The sequence below is a fragment of the Haemaphysalis longicornis genome, unplaced genomic scaffold, assembly GCF_048455015.1.
Source record: "Haemaphysalis longicornis isolate Haplotype H1 unplaced genomic scaffold, Haemaphysalis longicornis Haplotype H1 scaffold_7, whole genome shotgun sequence".
Classification (NCBI taxonomy): Eukaryota; Metazoa; Arthropoda; class Arachnida; order Ixodida; family Ixodidae; genus Haemaphysalis; species Haemaphysalis longicornis.
Genome location: NW_027526422.1, coordinates 79,501,491 through 79,526,657, shown reverse-complemented (window position 1 = coordinate 79,526,657; position 25,167 = coordinate 79,501,491).

The following is a 25,167-nucleotide window of genomic DNA, read 5'->3' as shown; positions in this document are numbered from 1 at the left end:
CTATAAGTGCTGCCTTTTCCTAGAGTAGAAGCGCGCAACTGCATACATCATGCCAGCCTCATTTTATCTTCAGTTTGTTGTGGTCTGCATCGTTTACATGCAAAAATATCTACGAATGCGTTGCTTGAATTTTTCAGGTTTTCTACAGTATCACAGGAACGCTTTTGACCAACGTGCTGAAATACATGGAGTGTAGCAATAGCGTCTGGGGCTTTAGAAGACGGACTTTAAGTGGTTTGGTTTATTTTCTGTTGCCTGCCTGGAGATACGTTCTTGCTTGTTTTTTGTTTTCGACACAGAGCCTCTTTCGCCCGTCATGGGCCTGCAGAAATATGCGGTTCGCGTGCGGTTAGAGTGCTTCATGTCAACTATTTCACAACGAAACCTTTATCGAGAGACGGCAAGTCGATAGTATAATAAACGCACTTTTCTGAGCAGAAACTCTGTTGACTTGAGGGCGATTTTCATGTCACGGTGTTGAAGACGAAGGAGCACGCGAGTTCTAGCGGTGAGGGGCGTTTATTGCCGCATGTTTTATGAACAGTTGCTGCGTCGAGATAGGAGGCCGTCTGGATTGCACGTCTGGATTCACCGTTGTTACTTTCTCTGGCGCTTGATCACGAACCAACGATCACCTGCTACCCACAGTCCATTCCCGATAAAGTGGCTAAGTAATCTAAATTTCTTGTTGCTACGAATTCAAAGGTCTACAGTCACGGGTCGCGAATTAGTTGGGGCGCGGCGCGTTATTTGACTTGAAGCGGCAACTTGAGTACGAGCTCACAAAGCAGCAGGAGGAAACGAGTGAAGAAGGGGAACATCGGCGAGCTAAGCGTCTGGAGAAAGATGCAGAAAGATGGTAGTTACGAGCTTAAGAGGCGGCGATGAACGATTTGCCTTCCTCTTGGACGAAGGCTTTGAAAAGTGACGAAATGAAGTTAGCGGGTGCTCTAAGTACAGAACATTCGACTAGGCACTCGTTCCGTTGCCAAACTGTGTTTCGGCTAGTTTTGCTCGCAAAAGGTGCCTCGCCAAGTTAAGCCGCACCCTTTTTCGTGGCTCCCTCCTGCCCTTTCCCATGTGGTATATCCTTCACGTGTGCAGCCAATCCACAGCACAACTTTGTGAAAAGAAATAGAAATCATTCACTGGCTTTGTCCAACGTTATAATGTAGGCGCGTCTAGGCGTCCATATTTTCTCGCTGCCTCCCTTTCATACTGCGTGTCAAGCGTGAGTGGTGACGTAAGGTTGGACACCCGCTAGCGCACGCCACACAACAGATGAGCGTCCGAAAGAGGCGTCCCTACTGTTCCCATTGCAGAGCGAATGCTTTTCAAGCAATAATATTCACGCGCCATTGGTAATCCGCGTAAGGCAGAAAAGCAAACAGACGTGCTCCTAATACAAATTGCGCTTTATCTCGATGCAGAAAGGCAATGATAAACGTTAGGCAATAAACACCACTTGTCTCAGGAACTTGTCTTCTGCTTCGTCTTGAGCATTGCGACGAATCTGGGCCTTGCTACAATCAGAAATATAAAAGAAATAGAAGTGCAGTGTCATGAATGACAAAAGCAATAGAATCGGAAGGTAAGACGAGCACGGCATAAAACAAGTTAGCTCTTTCCTATTACGCAGACTATCACTCAGTTACCGAGTGCTGTATCAAAATCAATACATAGTCCAGCCATCTTAAGCAAGCAATTATCATTCACACTCCTTCTGCCTGGTAGGACTCTCCACAAACGTTCCCGGGTGACCACACTATTCAAATGGGCGACCTAAAAATTCACGAGCGCACGTATTAATGCCCTTGACCCGCATATTCAGAGTTCCCTCCAATTAGGCCTCCCATGGTCCGATGCAACCCTTATTTGTCGTTGTTTGCTGCAAGTCACATACAGAAATGCTTACTTCTTTTTGGTCGGAATGACAGCCTGTGAGGAGTGTGAAGTCTGTGACGCGCCAGGCGTCTATATCGTGTGTTCTAAGCGAGTGTCCCCGTTTTTGTTCTTTGAAAACACGGCACCGCTCCTCAACTCTGTGCAAGTTACACTCTCGGCGGTCGTTCTCTGAACAGAAATTCGTGAACTTTCTCTGTCTCCCGTACGCGGCTAGAAATGCGCTCCTGTGCTTTTTAAACGCGACGAACACCAGTACAAGGGCTATATAGCCCAAATGCCCGCACACTGTAGGAACACTCATTGAACCGTAACGCCTATATTGTCCCAATGCTCGGGAGAACAATTTGCATTTTGTCGTTACCTTTTCCCTTCTTTTATTGTGTTCTTCTTCTTTTTCCCATGTCACCCTTCCGGCGTGTATGGTAGCAAACTCGCCCATAGGCTCGTTAACATTCGGGCCTTTCTTTGGCCTTTTTTTGTTTCCTACCGTCCGCCTAGTGCGGGCTTGATAAAAATGTTTTTTTTGTAGCTTTCCCATTCACGTCTTGTCGCACGGTTCTATTGTTTATTGGAGATGTATTAATTTCAGATTTGACGAATCAACACCGTTATACCTAAGAAGTGCCTTCTTGCACGTGTAAATAAAACCTTCTCCCAGTCCGTTTGAACTACTTTTGTACGGTGCTGCGAGAGCTTCACGACAGCCATATTATAGTGCATAAAGCAATCTTTTTGGAAGGGAAATGCGGGCCATTACCAGTTACCCAGTTACTATGATTTCTGAAAAATTGAAGCCCGCAAAATTTCTTTCGAACTGTATACAGTACTACTTTCAGTATCGAGCGCATCAAGAGCAGTTCGGGGCACACAGAATAGGTGTCTACGATTACCACAAATATTGCTGCAAAAAGGAGCTGAAAACATGCGTGCACGCATGAGTATAGTGCTGTTCGTTATGGCCATAGACGCATGTGCGTTCTTTACGGCTAGAACATTGATCGGGACCACCAACGGAAGCCTTTAAACGATTTTTAAGTCCCCCTCGGAAAGACAGCTACAAAAACTTGCTGCAGGCCAGCTACTTGCTGCGCACAACGCCTGAGTTTTGTTTGGGAAATTTTCTTACAAGCAACTGAAAGTTTGAAAAGAAATGCGAACGGTGCGAAAAGCCTCCGGTACGTACGGTGCAATCCTTGTGACAGCTTAGAAAGCCACACGCATGTGGTGATCCTACGCATGTTTATGAGTCCGGCATGCCATTAGATAGAAGGACGTAGAAGCGTAGTAAAGCTGAGCATTTGTTTAGTTGAACACTTTAACAGGCACGGTGCAGATAGCAAGAACGGAGAGTTGGGCTCAACTTTTCTCATCTGACAAAGGTAATATTAGTAGCGGCGATCGGAAGGACTGGCTGATGCTTGCAGACAAGGCCCCCGCGTAGGGGCTGTAAGGGTGATGCAGTTATAAAAAGCAGATAGCGATGTTATGCGTGAGGTGTGGTTGAACAATTTTCTTTCTCAAATATGAGTGAAACTTTCTAAAAGGGAACATCTTTTACGTTACGCCTACCACGAACACAAATTCTTCTTTTCCATTGCGAGCACTGCGCAGTTCAATCGCCCAATGAAATCACTATGCAACGTTGCCGTATTGCGGAGGCATTCCAGTTATCAGTAGGCCATACTCTATAACACCCCAGAAAACCAGCACTTGTGTGCTACTTCAAGATCCGGAAGTTATGTTGATCTGCACATATATAGAAAATGTACGATACTTCACACTTATATTCCGACAGTGCTTCTTCATCATGGCGCCACCTGCTTAGTTTGCGTAGGTTGTTCGCTTTAGTAATCTTCCCGCACCCGGATGGAGCCGCCTGAAGCAACTCCCATCGAGGTAACGGCTGCCCTTTTCGGTCCACGTCATAGGTGGGAAGCGTATTAGATTGTTGTTTGGGGTGAACGTAGACTACATTGACATCCTGGGAGCGTAGCAGAGCCATGTTCAGGGACAAAATGTAAAATTGAATCGAGGACAGCTAAAGAAAGAACGGAAATAACTTTGTTAATTCCACGATAAAATATGTTTGCTCGTGTCGGCATTTATGCACACAAATACGGATGTGCCTAGCGTTTGGAATTTATTTTAGCCTGAAGTCGTACTTCTCGCGCACAATAATCGCGGTCTTCCGATTTTTTTACCGGGGATGTTTAGGCTTTCATCGGTCCGTGCGGATCGTTAACAGGAAATTCCTCTGGGCGAAGTGGAAAGTTGAAAAATGCCAGTCCAACAAGTGGGAGTGAAAGCAGTGACGAGCAATTGTTTGGAGTGCGGGCCTCAAGAACGAATCGCTATCCGTCATCTGAATCGATCCTGGGTCGCTTGCGTTAGAAAACCGGCGTTTATCCGATTGCGCTATAATCGCATTTGGGGCAAGCAACATTTCGTTTGGGTTTATGGTGGGGAGTCTGGTTTTGTATCTTGGCTCAGTTTAAGGGGATTCTGACTATGGTCTTTGGCAGTTGGTCTTTGGATTTTGTACTTTGGAAGGTGGGTTTTGGAATTTTATGTTACTGAGTTTGCGTGGAGAAAGCTTTGCCTTTTAACCATGTTTTTCTGAAGGGGGCGATCTAAGTAATCCCACGTTAAACATAGTGAAGACCACCAGCTCTGTTGTTTCATCAGTCTTCTCAATTGAGATGCTCAATTGAGAAGGTTGCCCAATTTTTTTCATCTTCTTTTTAAGACAATATGACGCTGTCTTAGTCATTGAAACATGATTCTCACAATTGATGGAAGGGCTAATGGAAATCCCTTTTGCATGCTTCCTGCAACTACCCTTGCTCACAACAATGACTTCTACGTAGTTACGGCGTACTTCGGCAGACTCTTCGGTGTTGCGATGGCAAGCCCCCATACCCGCCCCCCCCCCCCCCCCTGCCATAATTTTCTGTAACCTTAGCATGCTATCTTCCATGCAGAGAGGGCGCTGGATGTATTCTTCTATAGCGGACCGGAAGCGGAGCGTTTAAGAATTAGCTCCTTATTGGTGCTTGAAACCAGCACGTCTACGTCAGCTTCCGAAGCTCGTACACGTGTCAAGATATGACGTCGCCTGCGCAGATTTCCCCGATGAGGCTAAGCCCGCTCCAATGACGATTGGCGTCTCGGACAGAGGTCTTTCAGAAGTCTGTCGAAAAATGTGAATCTTTTAGTGGAAGAGTCGTTCTAGAACTGGGTAAGGGCTTAAAAAATCATGGGTCTGTAATTCAATGATGCTCATGAATGCATGTGCCCTGTCCATCCAGTTGACGACCTAGAACGACAGAGGAATTCCTAGTGGGCACAGGCTTGTCACTCGGTTCCAGTGGTCTCAACAGCCAAGCGTAGTAAATAGGTCATTGTCGTATGAGCTTCCTTGAAGGTGGCAGCCACCCTGCTACGCACTAGGCAGAAAACAACGTTAAAAGGACAGACCTCCGGGGTTAAATAATAGTTGATCATGAAGATTACAACAATCTTGCATCGCACTCATAGATTACACGGTATGGCTCCGATACGTGAGAACCAAAGAACACGGTCCAAATTTTCCTGAGTTAAACATAGCTGCATACCAAATAATTTAAGAAAACCAAGTCCTGTGGGGTTCCCTTAAACTATTCGGAACGACCATTGAGGCATTGTGACATTAAGAAACAGTTACACGAGAAGAAGCTGGCGTGAACACGTGACGTGTTGTGGTAGCATAACCTGCGGAATGTAGGATATTTAGTACGACACCATTCTGTTTCGCACTGCGTTTTCTAGGGAGTGGAACGAAAATTTTATATATGGTTATGCCTTGCCTATACTGAGAATTAAAATTCTCTTGTAATTCTGCAATCAGTTTAGGCCTGCCAATTAACAGATTTGCAATTTTCACAAGGTAAATGTAGAGGTTGCCTACTTTTTTAGACATATAGTAGAAATATTTTTCACGGTATCGGGCTATGAAATGCGACCCTCAAATTTCCCTTCCCGCCTCTTTTGGCTCCATTTCTATTCTGATAAGCACATTTGGGCAGATAACGTATCCCAGTACCCCTAAATGCACGCGCGTACATCTTCAAACTCTGCCGTCAGGTACAGTGGCAATTATCTAGGTTACCGAAAAGCGACCCAACAAAAGAGTGCAAAGCACATTTCCTCTGATATTGACAATTTTCTTTTTGTTGCAATGCCATGAATGCGACCTTATGATAACCTCTTGTCTGACTTTTCTCACGCGTGAAGCAATACAGAGTTAACGTTAACTAAATTATGCTCGCCCAATGTCTCTGTTTTATGAGCCCATATCATTGTCTTATTCGTCTTCGCGGCTGGTGTACTGCAACCCATCGACATTACCCAAGGTTATTGCGTATGCACTGGGTGCCCAGAATACCTCTGCTCGTTCTGGATCCGGTAAAACAGGAAAAAAAATAAAGGAGCAACAGGAGTCCGAGCGGGTTATTTCCACGGCATCAGGCGTCACATCGACCGGAGGCAGAGTGCCTCGGAAGACAATGATGATCGAGCCTCTCCGTAGACAGCGCCGGACAGCTCTCCGGAGTCAATAAGGAATAAGATGGAAGCCGAGTATGTGGAAACTGGAGTAGCAGAGATCCCAAATTCGGATTGAGCTGTCAGCTTTGGGATCCCAGATTGCATCTCCCAGAAGAAGAAACGACAAAAAACACTCCGCAATAAAAAATACCTGACGGGCCCGATGCAAGTTCAAAAACAGAAACTTGTCGTGCACAGTGCCTCATCGAGCCGAGATTACAGACAGACATTTTGCTTGACTATCAGACGGAGCCGGTTTCATTTGTGTGAATACTCGACGCACTTCTGAGCTACACCGCCGCAGAACCAAGTATAGCATCAATCCTACGACTTCTCAAGGCTGCTAGCACCGTCTCATCGAACAGGTAATGTTTAAATCAGGCACTAGCCGCTGGCGGTAGCTAATGTTGTCCCATTCTTCGTTACCATTTGTTTCCCTGCAAGATATTTTAAGGGTTTTAGTTGAGTGGATAGCTTTCACTAAGATAAATAACCAGTTGTATTTCACTCAATTGCTTGCAATCTTGGCCCGTTTAAACCCGTAATAATTCCGTGTCGCACACATACTCAAACAAAATGAAGGTACTAAGGTGATGAATCCACAGGTACGCTTAAATTTAACAAAAAATGAGCAAAAGGACTAAAATACTAACATAGTTTTAGGGCAAAACCCAATTCGGTAGTTTACAAAAAATAGACAGAGATGAACTGAAGGAACGTACAAAAAAATACTCACTTCAATTGTGTATAAAAACAGACAAACAAAACCTCAGAAAGACAGACCGGAGCGCAAGTAGAACTCAAAGCACAGCTCCACTTTGAGGTAAAAATGAAAATAGTAACCAAAAGAAGCTCCGAAACATTACTCACTACATATACACACTTTGTACAGCGTGAATTCAAATGTTCCGAGTAACAATGAAATCACGTGATTTCGCAAGGAACGGGCGGAGAAGAGTACGTATTTATTTATACACCAAGTTAATCAGGGTAATTACGTAACACAGGTTAAACACGCAACAAATAAAGAAAGTGAATAAAACAAAATTATCGTGCAGTAAAACCGCAAGCATTACAAAGCATGTTCTGGAATAAAAATATGGTATGTGCAGTGATAATACACCACTCATTCTTTCCACAACATATTATCAAGAATTTAACATGGAGTTCGCACACACGCTCCCGCCCGCAAAAATCCACCCCTCAAAACTTATGGGCATGCAGTTTATAATTGTGATAAAGGGAGTAATTAGAATTATGTTGCATTCATCGCACCACACAAATCCCAGGTCACATATTTCAGTACTAGGACACGAGACACGTAGTATCACAAAATACTTTCCCTAATGATACTTTCCTAGCAAAGTATCTGACAAGAAGCAACCACCTTTTCTCCTCCACAGCTACATAGTATGACACACCTTTCCCACCCTTTGCTATAAGCGAGACGGGGAGAACCAACACGAATAAAAATAAAGGCAATGCAACAGAGCAACCTCGATGGCTGCATCCCTTCACCAAGCAGAACACGTTGGCGACAGCCTCAGGGGTGGCCTCGTCGAAGGCGAATTGCGCGTTATCAAAGTTAGTTATTCGACACGTGGCCATGCAACGCAGCATACGAGTGCATCATGCCTCGGCAAGAGAGGTTTGACCTTGGGCATCGGGCGACAACCGCGCGGTATGTCGCCCGTGCCAGCGCGAACATTCGTGTCCTTCCAGCCTCCTATTTTTCTGCTGCCTGCCCACTGTCACGACTCGGTGCCAGCGCGCCTAGCAACCGTCGGGGCTGAGAAAAACCTAATCGCCCGAAGACCCTTGCAGTCCTGCTGCGCCGTTCTTCGGTAACAGTGTTTATTTTATCCTCCTTTTCTTCTTCTCAGTTACATTTTGAGTGGTATCAGGAAGTACTCAGAAATGTTTTCTTTTTGGCGAAGCACACTCATTATTTTTTATTTCACGCCTTCGCGTTACGGTTCATTTACCCTCACTTTCGTATTGCTCTTTCTGGTGCAAATGTACGCTTGAAGAAAGTAGTTTACCATGTCTTCTTCCTGCTTTGCTTGCATGCACAGTTTGCCGTGTCCGGCCCATCTAGCCTCTGCGAAATGCTGAATGTGTCGTCACACTTTGGAGATGTCCTGAAATCATTGCCTCTGCAGAGAATTTTTGTTTCTCGTCTAATTCAAGCGCTTTTTTCATTCTAGTAGTCTACTCGAACAAACACAACCACGTACTGTATCGCAGAAAAAAACTTGGCTCACCGAATTTCCACAAAAGCGTGCATTGTTCGTCGTCACTGCTTATAACATTTCCGAAAAAGCCATGTTCTAAAAGTCATGGGCTTTTCTAGACCTAGGAAGAGGGGACGTTTGGCGCGAAAGACTATGGGAGTTGAGGCCACGACATCTGGAAAATTTGTATGAGCCTAATTAACGATACTGTAGAGGGTACAACGATGAAAATTTAGGTGATGCTCTTAACAAGGTGCCGTGAGTGAGGCAAAATACAGGTAAAAAGTTGTGTGTGATAATCGACGCTGGCAACATGGGCTTTACATTTAACGTGATCTAAGATTGTATTTCGAGTGACAATTCTGGCCAGCAGAAAGGGCCTATAGCCTTAGCATCTAGGCGCACTGCGGGATCTCCCGACTCCTGCATTAACCTCAAAATTTCTCGCCAGTGAATTGGACATTTCCTTGTCAAATGTCCTTCTGCGTACCAGCAATTTGGAAGAATGCTGCTGTTTTCTAGGACTCTTCAATTAACAATTTCAAAGGCAATTGTTAGATTCGGGCACATCATCACTCAGCCACTCTGCTGAAAAAGCTGGGGTAAGTTTTTTTTTAGTTCTTTACTTCGATTTTGTAATCACGACACAGATATTCTGTTAGCTTTCATGTTGCTTTACAAATTTTATGCATTCTTTCTGCTGCTTTTTGTTTACATACACGAGATATATAATTCCCAGCTGTCGCATCTTTTATACGTCAAAATTGAGCCAGTAAAGCGTTTCCCACATGGTCAAAATTTGCTAGACCAAAGTAATTTTTAGGCCCTATAACTAACAACTTTGTGAAATTCTGGCCGAAATAAAAACAGGAGAGGCGCATGGCCCAACATGCCTCCACTTTTCCCCTTCCGTTCTTGGAGTACATGAAGCAAACGTGACACGCGCTGCAGTCAATACACCACGCGTTACTCAGTCAGTAATACGCACTCGCACGAGTGTCATACATTATGTACAGGCACAGCGTTCCTCCAAGATGAACATTAATCCTTCTAACAAGCCAGAAGACGCGGCTGCAAGAAACATTAGTGTCAGGAATGTTTAAAAAGACAACTTATGAATAAAACCTGCTGCGTACATCTACAACGCTACAGAAATCTCTCGTAACAAGTACTGACAAGCAGGAAACAAGCGACGACACTAAGATGGTCGGAATGCAGTATCCTCGTTTGCCTACGCACAAGCCCGGTATTCGTGTGGGCTAATGCACTTTACCCGAATTTCTGAAGTATATTCCTGATTGCTTTCCCCCGCACAGTACACTAGTGCAACTGTCATTTGACGGGAAGGGGGTGTACAAAAGGGCCGCTCACCCCCGCCTAAAATTCTCGTGGTCAGGGAGGAAAAGGGATATGTAATAAGCGACCCAACTTACTCGTTGTTTGTCATCAAACAGCTACATATAAATATTTTTTCGACTCAATCCTCGCACTCAGCTTGAGGAATTAGGACCTCTGTTTTCACCACGGACGATAAATCGTTTTGCAGTGCCTCTGGAAATAAGTACAATAGGAAAATGGCAGAAATAGAGTACGTCCAAAACATCGTGAAAGTTTTGATTTTTGCCTTTTTTCTGCCTTCTGTATAAGTTCTCTTTTTGTTTCTTTTCCCCGGCGGTCTCTCCCCATTTTTCGGTGGTACAGCTTATTCCTCCCCAAAATAAGAGTTGGCGTAGGCCACTCCCGAGAGTGCCTGTCATGCCCCTCAAGCACTCGAGCTGATTTACGATGTCTGGCCTCAGGGCACACGCACTCAATGTATTACTGAATTGCCGAATCCCCCATGTTCAAATCTGACAAAAATAACTTCGAACTCGGGTTTTGTTTGGTGAACTGCCAACAGGTATCGTGTGCATGTAAGGACACGCCATTTATTATACCGTCAGTACGTCGGAACACCAGTGATCAGTTCAGAACCCGTGATGACGCTGATGTGATAAGTCACGGTGTGAAGTAATCGATGAGTGTCGGTGCAAATAGTGTATCACGCCTCATTCGCAAGAGAGATTATTTGGCACAGGAATTTCTTGGAAAGACAACCATTGAGGCAGGAATGCTAGGCAATTTAAGGTAAGCATGCATGTGGTTGAGCCCAATCTGAAATACGCAGAAGACATCTGGTTACAGCAATGTGTTCTTATTGAGAATAAACATGCAGGGGTGAGGGTACTACCGCTTGGAATATATAATAACCTGAGGCAGCTTCAGATGAGATGGCTAAATCCAAGCAGCAAGGAGTAACTAAACGAAGTTAGCTTTCAAAAGAAAACTATGATCGGTTATAAATACAACAGTGGGATTGAAGGCTGTCCGGTTTGTTCTTTCATTCCCCCACATGCTTTAGAAGCTCATTGGCAAGCTAACTCATCCGGTATTAGGTATTTGCGGGAATTATTGAATAAAGGCATGTTCGCTATAGTTGTTTTCTACACAAGCACAAAAAAGAACCAACTTGAAGAGCTTTGGTTTTGGGAGAACCCATGCGGTAGATGCCGCAGGTGCATCGCATGAAGCTGTTCCTCGGATATTAATACGCGTTTATTAGTGGTACCTTTCCTGTTTTTACACTGGAGTTCAAGTATTTTGTTGAAAATGTAACGACGAGTTTCATTTATGTTAACGCTCACCCGCTTAAGCAACACAATTGTGATGAAAACAATATTGGGTTTGAAATTAGCATGAATACCCGTACAATAAGCCATCGTCGCGAACTGTGACTTCAGTGCAGTACTTTCGTTGAAATGGAAATAGTGAGCCCTCAACATTTTTGTAAATCAGCTGACGCATCTCCAGGTTAGGCCATGACGAGGCATTTTGTGCCTGTTGCCACATTACAGAATCCTCTTAATTTGAGGAAGTGGAATTTTAGATGCACAGTGGGAGTAATCGACTACTTTTGACCCCAACACTACATCCAGCAATAAATAGAATAAAAAACGAATTAAATTTAGTACTTGGGTTAAGCTCCAATCTCCGATGTGGAAAATCCTGTCGTTATCTACGAAGACCTCGCACGAAACAGCAATTAAGCTGGTTATCTATTACGTTATTAGTTATATAATTCTTCCAATAAAACATATCGTTTAAGGTACATATCAGCTAAAGAATAAACCTCCCATCTGTGCCGTAATTACAAAAACTCCCTGATCTTGGTCTAAAATATATCAAAAGTTTCGTTACTATACTACATTAACAATGCTCAAACAACCTCGTCATCATGGCGGGATGTGGTGTTTAGCACACACAAATTAAAAATGAATGGGTACATGCCACCTTCAAACACGAGATCAGCCAATGCGCGTTGCATTAACAAGTGAGAAATCGACAAACACGGAAAGAGATTTCACGACGTGCTCCTCAAAAGCAGAATGTGTATTGTGCAAAACGGGAAATGTGAGCTTTCCCTGGGCAAACAAATGTATTTTCTCAGCACATTCTCTTGTAGAAGTTGGCGGTAAAACTGTGAGATATTAAAAATTTGCGCTTCCAATTTCGCGAAGCTCCTTGGAGAAATGAGCCAGCCTACAGAAGCAGCGCACTGCTGGACAGTTTTTCTGTTTGGATTTGTTCTCCCGCAAAAACGTCGTCTCCTGAAACACACCCAGGAGAACCTAACACCGGTACAAGCAGCGGGTAAACATAACGCTCGGCGAGTTTCCATTCGCTTCTATTGGAAAGAAACCAAAGCAGAAAAGAAGAAACGAAAGGACCAACAGCAATTAAAATAGAAAAAAAACGGAAAATATTCGACCGTCACGAGTGGCCGTGCTCCGACGACGGATAAGAGAAACCGTCTGCGGGGCAGAGAACACCACCAAATATAATAGCAAAAGACACGGAGGAGAAGCACTGGCTCCCAGTCTCCCACTAGCCTGCCTTCCTCTTGGACAGATGGCGCCAGCATGTATTCTAGCCTCGTTGTGGGCACTGTGGGGTCGGCACGCGTCTCCTTGGAAACGGGTCGGTGTCCGATCCACGCGGCGCCTGGAAGGGCTGTGGCACGGAGTGGCCGCTTTCAAACTGAGCTCCTAGCCAGTTGTATTCGTTTGAGGTGCGGGCAAGGCTCTCCCATATAGCTCCGTTTCCGACTTATGAGCGTCGCTTTCTCAAACTGTGGGCCGAAAATCATGCACCAGCATTGACACTCCTTCGACACAAAGTGGAAACATCGAGGCCGGAACCAAGAAACCCACGCCAATGCCCTCGCAAAAGAATACTTAATACATATATTTGAAAGGTCTTTGCCTTAGTAGCACAAAAACTCCGGACAACCAACCTAAACGGTCGGGTAGCAAACATTACACTATGAGTGCCCACAATACTGAGAGCACTGTCAAAACCAACCATGAAATTTTATTTTTGGCTGAGCAGTCAGTACGGGCCTGCTGAAACCTTTTCCCAAACGTCTTGTGAGGGAGGTCTCCGCGGAGACGTCTGGATAGACTGAAAGACCAACATAGATTGTTTAAAGCTTTTTTTTTATACTGGAACGAGAAAACTGGTATTCTCGGACAGATTAAGCCAGCAGATATTTGCCGTCTTTCCATTGTCCAATTTTGCGAGTGGCCTGTAACTGACAATCGTTCTCAAACCAAGCCCTGAACGTGGTGGTGTTCGACACCTTAAAATTTTCAACATACTTAGGACTCTGTCATACCCGCATTCTTGAGCACGAACATTTAGGTTTTCCACAAGGAGGGCTGGTGACAAGAACCGAAGAATGTCGAAATCATCAAGAGAGACAAATCAAGACGTTTAACACTGTGATTTGGAGTTATCAGCAATCGGGTCCCCTATTTTGCTACCGCAGTCTTAATGGCAATATTGGCTCCATTTAGGCATACGCCTGTGTGGATACAATCCTGTAACTGCCAAAACATTGCTTCTCGGGCGGTTCGTTTCTGTACATGCTTTTCTGTACCATTGAGGAGTGGAATTGAACAACGGCAATTCTGCGAACGAAAGCCTCCAAAGGTAATTTATTGCCGCCAGAACTTCACGTACAGAGCAAGCAATATAAAAGGAAGTGCATCGCAGGGTCATAACTAAACCTTCCAGACTGAGTGTTTACAAAGGCAATCAGAACAAAGGGAAGGCGCAAGCGGTGCAAGATATTTATTACAAAATTATCTGCAATATTAAACGGCAGATGCTTAGCGCGTTCACGGTGAATACATACTAAAGCGTCAATACGTCAATACGTCAATAGCCCGTCAATACGTCAATGCTTAGCGCGTTCACGGTGAATACATACTAAAGCGTCAATACGTCAATACGTCAATAGCCCGGGTCCCTCGGTTAATTCTGTGACTTTTAGGAGAAGTATAATTTTTCAGAAGTGTAAATTAAATTGCTCGTTTCAAACTCCACATAATGAACTTGATAAGACATTTTCTGGCTACTCGAAATCAAGTGAACTGAGAAGAAAAATACACGGTGACGTAAGCTTGCCTGTGTCCGATGTTCACACATATTTTATCGTGCAACAAACCCGACAATGTTACTCTCTTGCTAAATGAGCTAAAGGTTGAGCTAAAATGAGCTAAAAATGAGCTAAATGAGCTAAAAATGAGCTCTTGCTAAAGGTTGCTAATTGAGCCTAACATTAAGAAATAGGTAAATGAGATTTTTCTTAGGTTGTAAATAAGATTTTTCTTAGGTTGCATGCACACACCAACAACATCAGTCACCAATTCCAAATCTCAATATTACCATCAGGCATTTTGTAATCTCACACGGAAATGTCACCACACAATCGGCACACATGAAGGCACGGCACAAACGTAATATCAAAATAATTTCATTAATAAATTTTTATGTAGTTTACCTGATGGTGTTGCGTTGTTTTTCTTTGTTCTTCGTGTTTTTTTTTTGCTTCCCTCTTTGGTATAAGCCTGCTGCCCCTTGCAGTTACAGAAAATAGAGCGTACGCCACTAGTTTCAATCCATCGAACGCAAAAACAATACGTGTTGGCTAATCAAACTGTAACACTTTGTGAGTCAGAAGCTGTGGTCTATATATTTTTGTTGCCAGAAGACTGTTGAAACCTTCTTAATGTTTTAAAAATGTTTTAAAAAGTGCTGGTCAAAAAATTTTTCTCAAATGCTGTTAGGCGACAGGATGGCTTTCAAGCCTGATATTTGGCCTGTTCAAAAATTTCGCAGTGGTTTTTTGAACCGGTACTAGCCCTGAACAAGACTTACTCCAAATTGTCTTAAATCGATTTTATTCCCTAAAAGGACGGAAATTCGCATGGTCATCCTGAAAACAACTAACGAAACGACCCTAAACCTTTAATCAAGGCCAACCCAACAGAATAGGATGGGACGCCATGCCACATGGCATCAGAACTCACGTTTAGTTTAAAATACTACACTTACAACGGGCAATAAAATGCTCCTAAATCACTAAGACCACTCTGAAAAACGAAGTCGATTAAACTTAGCTGCACTTTTCTTGCGCGATTTAAAATAAAGGTTTTCTTTTCTTCGCAGGAAGCATACCCACTAAGGGAGATTCGCCAATACTGACAAAAAAACAAACTCCAGCGTCCGCCGTAACCGTGGCAACAGTTGCTCGGAATTAGAAAGACTCCAGCATCTGCCGTAACTGTGGCAACACTTGCTCGAATCGAGCAAGTGTTGCTTGTTCCGAGCAAGTGTTGCAAGCGAACACCCTCCAAGATGATGTTCGATGATTCGAAGTAGCTCACACATAGCAACAATAGTCACTGCAGCAGCAAAGAAGCACGCCGGATGCAATCCTGGACTGAGACTTTCGTTATCGTCGTGAAAATTTCGTGCAGCTTCGCTACCTTAAAGTCTTACGCTTTAGTGGGAGCTTCCTACATTTTGCTGTCTGATCTCATAGCTGGGAAATTCAAATGTACTCGAGGAGAAGTGCCAAAATAAGGCTGCGTGTTCCGTTCACTGTACCTTCTGTCGCGCATAGATTACAACGTCTATGAAAATCGCAATATGTTTATTGGAGCAATTTCACCCCCCATACTTGTGTTTGTGTATACCAGCACAATCTCACAATATTTATAACCACAATCGCGTACTCAGAAACAAATTAATTGCTTCCGTAAGAAGACAGTGCCACAGTCTAGGAGATGTTTTCAGACACTACTAAGAATGGTACCGCTGGATTGTACCTACGTTACTTTTGGTAATTAATAGACACCTATTTTGACATTACTTAAACAGGCAACACCACGTTCCTGCATATTAAGAAATTTTTAAAATGAAATGCGAGACAGAGATATTACAGGTTTCTCTGCAGAAATACGGGCAACACACGAATTTTTTTGCCGCACTAAAAATACACCAGTTAACCATACGCTCGCCTTCAGCATGGTCGCGGAACCCTGGAACAAAAGAATTATAAATGGGTATTGGCAGATTCTTGCTGGCTTTGTGTATTTTTCTGTTGTTTCCACGTACGTGCTTGCACGCAGTGTTAAGGGTATTTTAAATGCTTTCAAACCTGCTCTGATGTGCTCCATCTAAGACACAGATAAAGCTGACTAGATAAGCTTTTAGCTACTCAAAAAACTGCCTTTTTTTTGGTGTGAATATTCGTGTATGTCAGTGTTGGTTAAGGGTAAAAAGATTTTATTCTCTTTTTTAGCACTTAGCCAACATTCGGGATTGTTAAATATTAAACCCAGCGCCCTACGTCTGAAGGCAACGCTCACGCTTCCATTTACTAAAGCGAGGATTTCGCACTATAAAACAAAAAAATGTGGATCAAGAGAAGGAAAGTACCCACTCAGATTTAAGTGCCCCAAAATGAAAGCAACGTTCATGAAATCCCTATTTAGGCCTTCTCAAACAAAGCGAAAAAAAGGTAGCACGATTCCACGGAGGTGTAGTTTTATCTTTCATTTTCACTGAGAGAAAAAATTTCTGCCTTGTGGCCGAGCTTCCAGCCTTCGCCAATCCAAGAAGGGCCCCAAGCTCACAGACGAAGCATCGAAGCTCTTCCCCAAACTTCCAACGCGAAATTGAGGGTACTCGAGGCTTATTTCTGGATACGTGTCTCTATAAGACAACAAGGGTTCAGACTTTAACTGTTCAACAGACAGACTGTTAAACTTTAAACTCCCTTTGCAAGCTTGAATTTAAACCTACCGTCTCATTTATTTATCCTTTTTATTTTACGAAACCATTCGAGGTTCTCCTCGTACGTACTCTCGCCGAACGTTTCAACAGCTTTACGCATTCTTGCTTAAATAGAACAAATGCTTGCGTTTTCAGGGGCTCATATTTCGCATCTTGTAGTTGTAAAACCCTTCAGAAATCTTGCTTACTTGGAGTAAGCCTTCAACAGTTCACCCATCCCAGCAAAAACATCGCCAAACAATATACATGTTAGCAAAGAATAGTAAAACCAAGCAAAACTTAGCAATGCGGGAAGAAGCTATGTCGACCACTATCTCCGCTGCGTTTTTTGAAACTGAACACCTCTTTCATACCATTTATGCACTACAGAAAACAGAGGCTTGTCAGTCGGTCAGCCCCCTTTTTTCCCAAAAAAAGAGTGTAAAGCTACAAAGTTGGGTGCTTAAACCTAAAAAAGGGAAATAATGACTTCGAAACACCCTTAGTCCAGTTATACTACACCTTTTTCAGGTGATAATGGCGCGAAAAGTGTAGTAGGCATACGTAAAAATTCTTTTGGCTCTTTTGATACGCTTTGTTCTTTCTCTTCGTTTAGCCAACGAAAGCTTACTAGCGCAGGGTGGTGTCATTGACACAACTACCGCCAACATTTCAACATGATCAGAGAGGCGAGTAGGAGTTACGACGTGCCACATTGGATGGGCTTTGCCCTGCTCACTGCGCAACACTCTGCCTGTCAACCTTGCTGGGCGTACCTGTCAACGCTTGCAGGTATCAATACAGGTGGGTTAACGCCCGCATTCACGCACGTGGGCACCGCTTCATTAGCAGTCTTTTTACTGCTATCTCACTACCCGTCTTCGTTCGCTTAGTTGTTGCGTGTTCTTCGTGAACAGCGAAACCAACTTAGTAAATGCGGTAGTAGTCAGGGCAACCATCCCCGCTGTATTTTCTGGCGGTTGGAGTGTTCACAACCGCGCGATGTGGTAAGAAATATTCTAGATCCTTCCCAGGGTGGACGAAATATAATGAGATGGGGCATCTGGACCAAATGCAGTAATTAAGACGGCGCAGATTTACGCTTGCATAAAACGCCATGTTTATATTTAAATAGCACCCTACTTCCCCCAGATACACTTTACCATAAATTTCTCCCATCATAGTTGTAATTTTTGCACGTATTAATAGAAAACGCTGATATTTTTTATTAGTTTTCTTTTGTGTCCCGTTCATTTGCATTAAATCTGTTGGCTTTGTATCGTACCTTATAGTTTAGTATTTAGCAATAAGCATAAAATAAAAGTCAGTGAAGTTTGCACTCACGCGAAACACCTGAATTGCGAAGCTGCGGTAAGTGAACATTGCCGGACACGTGGTTATGTTCAGTATCACTGTTTATTTCCATAGATGTGGTGCTCGTAATCGTCGTCATATGCATCGAAGAGGTCGTCGCCTTCTTCGCGGCAAGTGGTGGTTGCAAAGTCATCCTCAGCATTGTGGACTTCCACCAGCTCAACTGCCGAAGCTTGCACAATATGTCGCGCAAAGCTTGAACCATATCCAAGCTGCAGGATTTCTTTATACTTGAGCACTGGCGGACAGAACACAACGCATTTTTACAAATTTGAAATTGTGTTTTTACATGCACCATTGTTGCTTTGCACTTCGATAGCAGCAGTTACCGTCATATGCATCGCTATCATCGTCCTCCTCCCTCACGTGAAGTATTAAATGCGCGGATGCGCTTGACGGCAGGAGTCGAGTTCTTTTGTTTTGCCACAGCTACTACGCTAGTCGGGACTCGGTATTGTTAAAATACGATTCCAATGCTTTTCCTTTCAATTATATGAATGCTTCTCTAGTACTTAGCCATGAACAAGGCGTTGTAGAAATACGTTTTCGTTGCAGAAAACGCAACGCAATCAAGTTTCGCGGGAGCATTCTTGCGGCCAGGAGTATTTGTATGCATGAAAACACAAATGGTGCCTTCGATAACTGTATTTAACGCAAATTATACAGCCATACCGAGCTGGTGTAATGCACGTGCTCTTTTAAGCAAATTAGGCAGCGTTCAGGATAGATTTCTTTCCAATTGCCGGGAAATTGCCTTCCCATTCATGCGGTTAATTATTCCTTGCGTGGGGATACAGGTGGAATGGTCGTTGATGGTAGCATCACTGTTCTCTGCAGATGTTACAGCTTCACATTTAGTCGCCCAGATAAAGGCAGATGGCGTGAGTGTCGTTTCACATTTGCTCGCTTGTTCACCAATAAAACCGAATTAATAAATTTTTCTCCATGAAATATCAAATGCGAGTGTTGTGATACGTTTTGAAGTGACGGCAATGTGAGCAAAGTTCTTTATTCCTCTATTTGGCCTTATAACCCCATGAACACTGCCTATGCATTTACAGTAGTCCCGGCCAACGAGGAACCTAAAAGGTGAAAGTTAATTGCGTCCACTCATTGTTAGTTCCCCGCAGTTGTATCTCTATGTGCGTTGGGCATGAGTGTACAACAAAATTAAGTTCCTCTTCTCGCACACAAAATAATGCCCACCCATGCACATAAAATGTGCATTCAGATTGTACAAAAACATCGGCAACTACCTCTAACCAAACTGGTCCCCGGCGGATAAACAGCTCTTTTTTTTCTGCGATAGAAACTGATAAACAAAGGTGGTAAGCTTACAGCAAAACTTAGAGCGAGAACGTGGCATATTATGATAGAGGCACCCTCTAGCCGGTATGACATTCTAATGTGGGACCAGCGCCTTCTCGGTGTTCGTTTTGTGGCCCCCTTATTTGGTTGTCTTCATTGTTTTTAGGCCGCTCGCCTTTTTTGTGTGGATCGGCCCGTGAACTGGCGTTCAGGCGCAAACCCGTTCGTGCACATGCACGATAGTATAGTTCAAACACAAGATTCTTTATTCAGCCTTGTATCATTGCGGAATTTATTTCACGGTGCACATGCTGGCGGGTTAGTCATTTACATTGTTTCTCACGGTTATGTTCGGGTTATTTGTATGGCCCACAGACGGTCTAAAACCGGTAGATGGTGGCAGAATGTACGCCTGTACTTGCGCATAATCCAAAAGCTTTAATGTTTATCCTTGAGGCCACTGCAGGTTGTTTTTTTTTCATATTCAACCTTCACTGTATGGTATTTTGATGGTAAAGCTGGCAGAATTCGGCAGAAGCCACCTAGTTTTCGAGCTCTTCCATCTCAAGCATGCAGAGTACACCATAAACAAATCACGTAACCAAACTATGCACTTGAACCATTGTGAAAACAGGCCAGCTTTTCATTTTTCCCACAAGGGCCCTTCAAACCTTACACATAAAAGTTGCGCATACGGGACAATCTCAACTATCTCCATAGAGATGCAGAGTATTTCAATTCCACAGAATAAACATGATGCGAGAACCTATAAAATTGATTTCAGATTATGCACCTGTTGGTTTAGTAATGTCCAGTAATCATGTTGCATTTCGGCAGAGAAACCACGCCTCTAGAAAACTTTCTATTAGATATACGTTGCCTTCATAAGAACACCAAGCAATCTTTGCAAGAGAACACACTCAATTGCTGGGCGATCGTTGCCTGGTGGTCTGCCAATCTACTTGCCTTGCGAGGAGGGGGGATTGAGATAGCACAATACTAAAAGCAGCCGGCCGAGCCTAAGGGCTGAAAAGATTATGCAAAGCGGAGGACAGCTCAATAAAGACAGCAAGTGTGAATATAACAACTCCTAAGTAAAACGTAAATTGTAAACAACGCTCCTTGAAAACGGCTTCGCGGAATCTTCTTGGCAGCTAAAGCTCAGGCATACAGTTTCAACGTGCAAGGCAAAAAGAACAATCAGGTGTCTAAGCTTTAGCATAGGAGGTAAGGGTGAGTGAACATCAGTTGTGGATGAGTCATGAGTCCGAGATTATTAGCTAAGCTTAGCTACCGGGTTTTGCTATTTTGAAGTGTAGTCTCTCTAGGTGTATCATGTCGCGGAACACGCAGCAACACAAAGCGGCCACTTTTGAACGTGCTTATGCTTTAAATTTTTCCCTTCGGGGGTAATGAAACTAATTTTGCTTTTGCATTAGGTGTCCCTACATTGAACAATGTTTATGCAATTAAGCATTTGTCTTTGACATTTCGCTTTTTCTGTGCACGTTAAAACGCACAGAAATAAAAAACTTTCAAACAGACCCTTTAAACCATATAAAATTTATGTTATGTCTACGGCTCTAAGTTTCAGTCCACCTTTGCTTACAGAATCAAACCTCTTCATAAATTTGGTACCGCTTGAAAAAACTGAAGTCTCTACACTTTGAACTTTCTACGACAATACCGGCGTTTTTCGCAGTGCGATATCTGTGTACATTTCATAAATACTCAACGTGGACTTCGTAGCTGGGAAGCCCTAATTTGCAAGCTTTTCCTTTTTTCGAAGTATTAATAAAGATCACTGCGTTTTGAGCCAGCAAAATTTATATTACCTCGATGAAATCCAAACTCGGATGATAAAAAGCCGCGGCGAAACGTGGGTGATTTCATTTGCTTGATCATCGCACATTGCCTTACCTTATACGTCATAACTATTTAACTGTCCTTTTCGCCAGAAAGCTTTTCAAAGCATACTGACCTTTGTAGCTTTTTTTGCTTTAACCTTGTGTAAGTGGTATGGACCCACGAAGAAACGAGTTATAGAGATGTGTGCCCGCCTATAATCTTGGCGTTAGTCATTTCTGCCCTTCTTGTTCAAGCCCTAACCTTTAGTTTCAACACAGAGTGTGCAGTCGCTAATGCTATAGGATGAGATGCGTTCGTCCATCTGTTTTGTCTCACGCAGTATACGCCGAATTCTATTGGTGGGTGCACCGCTTCCCCAATTTTATCACCGGTGCACGCGTAGTAGGACCTCGAGGAAGTCAGAATTAACCACTGTTGCACTTTCAAGTGCATTGCGGTCGTTATGAGCCAAAACTAGACCAGGATAATGAGACACACACTCCCATCTGCTAACTTTATATCACGTGGGATATCGATGCACGCAACTTTTTGTGCTTGAGTAGTATGTGGGGCATGCTTACCTTCTTTTCCGGCGCATCCGCATTTATCTGTACCACAGCGAGTTACATAGCAGCGCAGAACAATAGCGCGGAGAGTGCGCGGGAAAGAGTGATTCCTTTGAGTGTGGATAGAGCTGCATTCGCAAGACTGGGGTTGTTTTCAGGGGTACGAGAAGTGGAAGCGGTGCGCTGCCTTATTCATGGCGGGTCTTGCTCGCCCCCGTTTGAGCGCCTTGCAGAGTGGAGCCTGCAGCAAGCGCAGATTGCAAAAACGGTCTCCTTTGCATCGATGCGGCCATGAATTTAGCATGACGGCGACGAACTACCGATAGTGGGGGCAACAAAATGAGCGACAGGCAGCCAATGCCGCTGCTTGAACCAGCAAACGGGACCACTCAGTCGGTTTAGAACGATGTTCACGGCTTGCATGATGTAGGCTCAATGTGCGAGAAACGGGCCGTTGGGGACTTCTGTAGCCGCTGCAAGGCACGCTTATCAGGCCCAGCGTCACGCTTGCGGGAAAGAGGAACGGGATAGCCATGGATTTGTAAAGATCCACCAATGAATTTTAGTTCATTGTTCTTTCTATTATATGAACACCGTGCTCAATTGTACGACAATAGAGGCGCTGAGCCAGTCCTGATTCAGTTCCGATTTGCATCACCAAGTCTATAGCCTAGACCAAACGTTCTTGTTTTTCTTTTCTTTTGGCACCTGCACACCATTTTTTGAATCAGTGGATACTCGTGCTATTCATTCGTAAGATTTGTTTTATGGTAGCATGAATTGTTCACTCGAGAGCACTGTGGTGCACCCTATCCACGCGATTCCCTTACAGTGATTACTGGCATTAAGGGAATAAGTGCATACATATACACATACGTACACACGAAGATATGTTATTTCATATATAAGTATATAAGAAATAATATATCAGAATTAAAAAATCAAACCAAATCAAATATGTGCGTACTTACATAGATAGGTGCATACGCACAGGCATACGTAGGTACGTACATACATACATACATACATACATACATACATACATACATACATACATACATACATACGTACGTACGTACGTACGTACGTACGTACGTACAGTCGGGGACTTAATTTTGCAGACAACGTGAGCGCGTGGCAAAAGCGCCTGCTGTCGAGACCGGCGTGGCGCGCATGCGCGTCCTGTTTCACTCGCAGGCACGCCGATTTTCTCACTTCCTGCAGCGGTGCTGCAATGGTCACTCAAGCACCGCATAGCGACGCCTTTGTAGCATTCCTTTCTTCTCGATAGCACGTTTGGGGCCTGGTGTGACGATTGCGCGGGCTTTGGCGCAAGTGCTCCTTGCGTCCTGATAAACACTTGCGCGTAATGTTTTCTTTGTTTGTTTTGTGCTTTATCGTTTATAGAGGATGAGAGTAGCGGCTTGCGAACGGCGTCCCCGAATGAAGCGCGTACGAAGCAGTCTCACAGTACCGCGCTACCGAAGACGAAATGCCAGCTATATGAATAGCGAACCTTTATTCCCCTTGTTTATTTTGTAATTTGGCCACTGAACATATATTCCAGCTCGCTCTCCACTGCCCATAAATTAGGCGATTTGCAAGTTATATAAAAAAATTATTTCGGCGTTTTTGCTGCCTACTTCATTACTTAAAAATGATAGAAATACGTATTCACATAAGTTGTCTGTTCGCTCTGCCCATCGCATTCGTAAAAATAGCACATCGGGCTCCCATTCAATGCCCTAAAATTATTCGCTACTTTTGAGAAGCTGTTTTCCAAAGGGACACTTGTCGGCTTACTAACAGGCCAAGTGATGCTGTTAGCCGATGAACTCATGCCTACGGAGATGAATTGCTCCAAGGCCGGAGCAATTCTTCAAGGTCGGCTTGCATCGATTGATTATGAGGATTTAACGCGCCGATGCTACACAGCCGATAAGGCGCGCCGTAGTTGAAAGCTCCGGATTAATTTTGATTACCTGGCAATGTGTAACATGCGCCAAAATCCCCAACACACTTGAGCATTTTCGGTTTTCGCCTCCATCACAAAATGGTCACCTTGCAGATGCCCAGCGGTGCGGAAGGACAAGGTCAACAACGAAACAGGAGGACAAGCTTATTGTTTTTCAGTGGTTAAACACCTGTTCATCAGTGACAAAAACATTCGGAAGGCCCAAAGTCGCGATTAATATTACGGCGAAACGTAGCGAATAATGTTATGGCGTTCTTCGATGGGAACCCGAGGTGCCGTTTTGAATAATGCCGACGCGCAGAACGAACAGACCATTCGTATCGGTATGTCATTCAATCATTTTTAACTAACGAAATAGATATTAAAATAAAACAGAGGATTTCTTTCATATAATTTGCAAATTGTCTTTATAGGCAGCGGACAGCGAGCTGGAATATATGTTCAGTGGCCACATTACACAATAAACAAGGGGAATAAAGGTTCGCTATTCATATAGCTGGCATTTCGTCGTCGGTAGCGCGCTACCGTGAGACTGTGCTTCGTACGTGCTTCATTCAGGAACGCCGTTCGCAAGCCGCTACTCTCATCCTCTTTAAACGATAAAGCACAAAACAAACAAAACATTACGCGCGAGTGTTTATAAGGACGCGAGGAGCACTTGCGCCAAAGCCCGCGCAATCGTCACACCAGGCCCCAAATGTGCTTTCGGGAAGAAAGGAATGCTACAAAGGCGTCGCTATACGGTGCTTGAGTGACCATTGCAGCACCGCTGCAGGAAGTGAGAAAATCGGCGTGCCTGCGAGTGAAACAGGACGCGCATGCGCGCCGCGCTGGTCTAGACAACAGGCGCCGGACCTCCAGAGAGCACATCGGTGGTTTTTGCCACGCGCTCGCGTGGTCTGCAAAATTAAGTCCCCGACTGTACATACATACATACATACATACATACATACATACATACATACATACATACATACACACATACACACATACATACATGCATGCATAAATACATATATGCATACTTGCGCATTAGTGTGAGCTTCCTTCATTTTTTACATGGCTGGTAGTACACCCGAAATAAATAAATAAATAAATAAATATAAAAAATGAAATCACAGAGTGGCAAACAACTCGCTAAAACAAGCAGAAATATAGTTCTTACCCTGAAGTCAGCACTCTTGCTATATTTCTCCTGAAGGATTAGAAA